We start from the raw sequence: 6,000 nt of genomic DNA, 5'->3' as shown, positions 1-6,000 counted from the left end.
TAGGGGGGCGGGGCAGGGGGGGGTCAGGGGCGGGGTTGAGGTGGTGGAGTGGGTTAACTCGGTCCGTGTGTTTTCCAGATTGCGGCAGAGAGAGAATAAAGGCGAACGAAAATGGCTGGGAGCTGAGATTCAGATCTGGGCCGAAGACGGTCATTTGTGCTCTCCTCCCTGTGCTTGGACCTCGTCTGAGGGAAAACATCTTGATCCGTTTTATCCTCCTGTTATTCATGGACCTTTGCAGCCTCTCCCTCCTCTCTGGCTCTCACTGGGGAAGAACACAAATAAGGGCTTGCTGGCATCAGGCCTGACTGTGCAGTAGAGGGCTCCATGTTAAAACACACTGTCATAGCCTTCTCCGCAGTGCACGACTCCTTTAGAGTAATTGCTGCCCTATTAGTTTCTGCCCATTGCATCTGACAGATATGAATTGGATCGTGCCATGCAGCCTGCTGATTAATGACATCCAAAATGGGGCTTTAATTGTTGGGGACGAGAGCGGTGAGAAAGTGTGGAGTGATGTGCCCATCTGCACACCTGTGATTAGGCTGTGTGAGGTGCTCTTGTCTCTGCCCTCCTCCCAGCCGCAGACGTCTGACCCCGGAGGTGGTACCGTCTGACCCCCGGGGGGTGGTACCCGCGTGGTTCCGCCCAGTGGACGGGCAGGCGCGGACGGAAGAGCGGGACTAACGCGGAACGTGCCGTCTCCGGTGCACGACGGCCACTGCGCGGAGAGATTCAGGGATTCTATTAACGTGCACGCTCACGCACACCAGTAATTAACCTGGCGTTCGGAGCAGCTGGCAGCAGCAGTGCCCGTACCACTGTGAGCGTGGGTGGCACGGCGGCCACGCTAAATCAGCCCGCGCTAATTGCCACAGCCCTCCGCGTTCTACTCCGGAGAGGTTCCGCCACACCTCCGCCCGTGTCCACATCCCAACGCCTTGCATATCTTTACTTAACAACTAAAGCAGCAAGATGTGCAAAGGCCCAGAAATGACTGACGTGTGGAAGAATTAAAGCACTCCAATCAAAAATCATAAAAACATATGGGCCATTATATACAGTAACTTTAAAACAAGGATGAATTCCCCCATAGGTGTGTGAGTAACCCCAGTGCTGTACAGGTGTTAGCGACAGCAGCATGGAAGCTAATAGAGTCCATTGTGCCCATGATTCTGTCTTAGTTTCTTGGCAGGTTGCGCTTATCCCTGTGATCAATTGTACTTCCTCAATCCGTAATGCACTCAGAACCAGGAATGGTTTTGTCATCAATAACACTGAAGCCAGAGCCCTGCTGTGAGCTCCACTCTGAGAGCACACTTACGTTTCAATGAAGAAATGCTATTTACCCGAACCATAAAAGGCATGCGAGTGGCCCGACTAAAGAAGCGATTGCAAGTGATTTCAACAAAATCGTTGCCAATGATTTCTGTAGCCTTGGCATCTGGTTCTCTCCACTGTGTTTTTGGAGTCATATTCACTACCATGAAAACCACAATGGCTCCATTGATCAAACATAGCAGTGCAGGTGCATGTCATAATGTAAAATGACATTTTGCAACAGAACTTTAATGGAACATATTGTGCATTGAAAACAATTCTTGGCTCACGCACCGACTGATTTGATTGGAAGGCGGTAGCGGTGATACCAGGAACACCATGTGATCTTAGGGTGTAATCAAAGCAAGTGCAGCAGGAGGTTCTACAGTGCTCGTAAAATCCCATATCGAATTAAAGCAGTGTGAATATCCATGCCGCTTATAGAGAGCATTCGGCGTGGAAGTGAGTGACGTCAAGCTCTCCTGTTAGCTTCCCACAATCAATCTTTCTGCTGCTTGGCTCGGACCCTCCTGCGAGAGTCACCATGCGCTGAAAACGTGTGCATTTTAGCCTTATTACCGAGAGTCCCTCGTTAATTGTTAGCCCAGGTTGGACGGTAGGGGGGGCAGAGGAAAAGGAAAGGGAGGAGGAGGAGAAGGAGGAGGGAGATGAAGACATTTGGAGAAGGCTGACCCGAGCTGCTTCGCGTGGCGTGGAGGCGGGCTTTCAACAGCTGGAGGGAGGTCTCAGGGGGCCGTGCAGAAGACGCCACCACCCTCCCTCACGTACTTAACCTGGTCTGGCAAGCAATGAGACACAATGCTGCTCTTTATTATTCGATGAACTGGCTGGCGGGGCTGTTTAGCAGTGAGAAGAAAAGGGTAATGAAGGAGAAAGGTCACCGCCGTGGAAAGAGCATCCATCCGTGTTGGGGTTCTTCTGGGAGAAAGGAATAAATGACTATAATACATACTCGTTTTGAAGAATTTCTGAAAGGTGTTGCCTAAAAAAATAGAGAAAGCACAAGGAAAAATTCTGTTCAAGTAGTCAGTGAGTCACAGAGCTGAAGCTTTGAAGTCATTGGGTCCATTTTTTGTTTAGCCCTAATTTATAGTCTGCAGTGACGGCTGCACACATTTCTGATGCCTCATTTGCCAATTATCATTACCCAGAACTGAAAAGGACAGACGTGGATGTTACAAGGTGTGGATGAAGGCCAGTCTGTCCACAGCACAGGATGTGTTAGCAGATTTAATGTTGTGCAATGCTGTATGTTGCCATTATAATGACTGACAAATATACGCTGCACATCTATGTTTTACTACTGTTCTACTAAATGCATTTAATGTGCTCCAGTTATTTTGAAATTATTATATATATATATATATTATTTGAAATATATTATATACAGACTGTTGACAAAGGTGGCTAAGTGTATGATTGACATAGCTTGATCTTCAACATTAACCTATAATTCCCATAGTACCTATTATCTATGAACTATAAATACATCACAATGTCAAAATAAAGCACCAACAGAATCATAGCTATTTATTCTTTGTTCTAATTCAGCACTGTGTTCAAGTTTTAAGTCAACAGGCGTTTGCATTATATTAAAACCACATTGATCTAATATCGTCCAAAGGGGTTATATAAGATTTTTTAAATATATCTTTCTACCCAAAAGCTAATCATTTCCATGTTTCTGCCAGTGTGGCCAGGTTGCCAGCAGAGAGCTTTTTTTGTGTATGACTGCCGTAATTAGCGTAGAGAGGGAGAGAAGTGAGTGCGACTGAAGGGGGCTGTGTGAGTCTGCGCTCCATATGGAAGCCATTCTCAGCCCTGCCGTGCCCGCATGGCTCAGAGCCGCTTGCGTCCATTTGCAGAAATTTGTCAAAAGTGATATGGGATCCAATCAATTCAAATGCTAACACATGTCCAAGAGGCCCGATCGGTGAACAGCAGGTTGACCGCACGCCCTGGCACAAACGCAGGAGCTGAAATAGCCAGAGCAGGCAGGCTGACAGAGATCTCTGCTCCAGCTCCTTCCGTAATGGGTAGAGAGAACAGGGTCAAGTGTTACTTATGATGCCCGCTTGGTCACTGAGAGCGCCTACTAGGTCAAAAACAATGCCCGCTGGGTCATTGACAATGCTCACTAGGTCACTGAAGATACACACTGAGCCACTAAATAATGCCCAGGTCACTGACAACCTCTGCTGCACCACTGACGGAACCCACCGGGTCACCGAGGAACTTGGAGCCCTGTGATCATGGATCAGTGTGACGGGCAGGTGTGAGCAACAAAAAGGAAGCGATCACGCCAAGTCTCAGGGAGAAAGGGTGGTTTAATATAAAGTGTGCAAACCTAAAACCCGTGCAATAGATCCGAATTAAGGATATAATGACCAGCGGTCAACTGGTACAAAGACAAGACATATATAGACAGACAAACGACCATCAGGTGGGAACGGATCACGGGCTCCGCCCACCTGAGGGGCGTACACGACGTCACAAAACAACAACAACAACACAGCCGCTGTGGACAGAGGCGGCCGGTAGGGGGCCGCCTCACCGTGACAGACCCCCCCACCAAGCCGCACTCCCCTCCACTGGGTGTGTGGCACACAGCGGCTGCACAACAACACGAAGGGGCAGGAAGGCAAGGACAGGCAGGGACACCTCCTGCAGTCCACGAGCTGAAACACAAAACACATAACATTAGTCAGCTCACCTCCCTGGGCGGGACCCTGGACCGACCGGGCCGTCAACAAGACAAAACCACGCCCCGGTCGGTCACAGGGCCCTCACGCCCTAACCGGCCTTAAGCCGCATAGCCCCACAGGTGCGAGGACGGCGGGCCTCGGCTCCTTGTCCGTCCGGGGTGTATGTGTGTGCAGGTTACCTCCCTGGGGCGTGGCTACGTCACCTCCAGGACCCCGTGGAAGGGTCTCCGTCCTGTGCAGGAGCTCTTCAGACCGGAGCCCCATGGTCCCCAAACATCCGGGGGCCCCAGCCCTCTAGGGAGGGGCTCTTTCCGACCGGGCTCCGGTCACCCCACAACATAAGGGGGCTCCTGCCAGCTGGAGACCGCCACAAGGTCCAGGAATGCCACGATTCAACGCCAGGGAGAAGCACCTGCACACACACACCCACACACACCAACACAGAACACAAACGCGCACTACCCTGATCCCCCCTCCAGGGGGGAGGGGTCTCCATCCTAACTCAGGAGAACCCCCCACTTACCTGGTCAGGGCCTCCCTCGGGAGCGACGCCCTCCGTGCCACACCCCATGGCACGGGACCACAGCCGGTCCCCCCCCAAACACACATTCAGGGGGAGGAGCATGCGTGGAATTACACACAAACATTAGACAACACGTTAGGACACAACACACACGCAACTACTAGACAAACAAAACAGTGTACAAACAGACAGACGGGACCCACACATGCGCGCTCTACATACACATACACAATAGTGACGCGCCGCTCCGAGTCGCAGTCGCTCCCCACATAAAACACAAGACACACGGGGAGCGAGGCGACAGTGACGAGCGGCGACCGCGTCACGCATGAAACATTTAACATGAAACAACGAGCACGCACACAGATCCACACGTCCGTCAACATGTACACATTTTTCCCACACAAAACATGAAGAGCGCTCCCAGGGAAGACGTCCTGGTCCTCGCCGCGCCACAAACACAAACACGGCGGAGCTCTTCAAACAAACAAACAAACAACAAAAACGAAGAGTATTTCCAGGGCGAGAGCCCTGTCCCTCGCCGTGCCACAAACAACACAAAAGCACGGCGGATCTCTTCAAACAAACACCACGCAGACAAACACTTACCACGAGACATGACCACGAACGAAGGAGAAAGAAAAAGAGACTCGGCGGCTTCCGAAGGGTGGCTGGTCATTCTGTGACGGGCAGGTGTGAGCAACAAAAAGGAAGCGATCACGCCAAGTCTCAGGGAGAAAGGGTGGTTTAATATAAAGTGTGCAAACCTAAAACCCGTGCAATAGATCCGAATTAAGGATATAATGACCAGCGGTCAACTGGTACAAAGACAAGACATATATAGACAGACAAACGACCATCAGGTGGGAACGGATCACGGGCTCCGCCCACCTGAGGGGCGTACACGACGTCACAAAACAACAACAACAACACAGCCGCTGTGGACAGAGGCGGCCGGTAGGGGGCCGCCTCACCGTGACAATCAGAAGATGTGACAATTACCATCCAAGAGATGTTCAAAGACAGATTAGTATTCCAGAGGGTGTGAGAAAGAGTTCGTGTCAAGTTTAAGCGTGCTGTAAGTTCACTCTGTGGTACATTGTGGGCCCACCTCCGAAAGATGAATGTATTTTTTGTGAAGACATAAAAACAATTGAGAGTAAATGCTGCATAACGTCCTCAGAAATGTCTTTTTTTCCCATGCCTGCAATGGAGCTCGCTGAACATTCCACCACGTGTGCTGAGGGACGCTGTTGTTATTACATTAGTCAGAGTGAACGCGTGTCACCAGAGGGTCGGCGTTTCACTCTCTCACTCCTTCACTCTCTCCCATGGAGTGTGTCCGTGGAGCGGCTTTAAACCTCCCAGAGAGCAGGAGTGGAGTCCCGCTGAAACAGTCTTTCAGGGAGTGTTTGCATAAACCGGGGCAGA

Source organism: Brachyhypopomus gauderio, chromosome 6, assembly GCF_052324685.1.
Source record: "Brachyhypopomus gauderio isolate BG-103 chromosome 6, BGAUD_0.2, whole genome shotgun sequence".
Classification (NCBI taxonomy): Eukaryota; Metazoa; Chordata; class Actinopteri; order Gymnotiformes; family Hypopomidae; genus Brachyhypopomus; species Brachyhypopomus gauderio.
Note: the sequence above shows the minus strand (reverse complement) of the source record.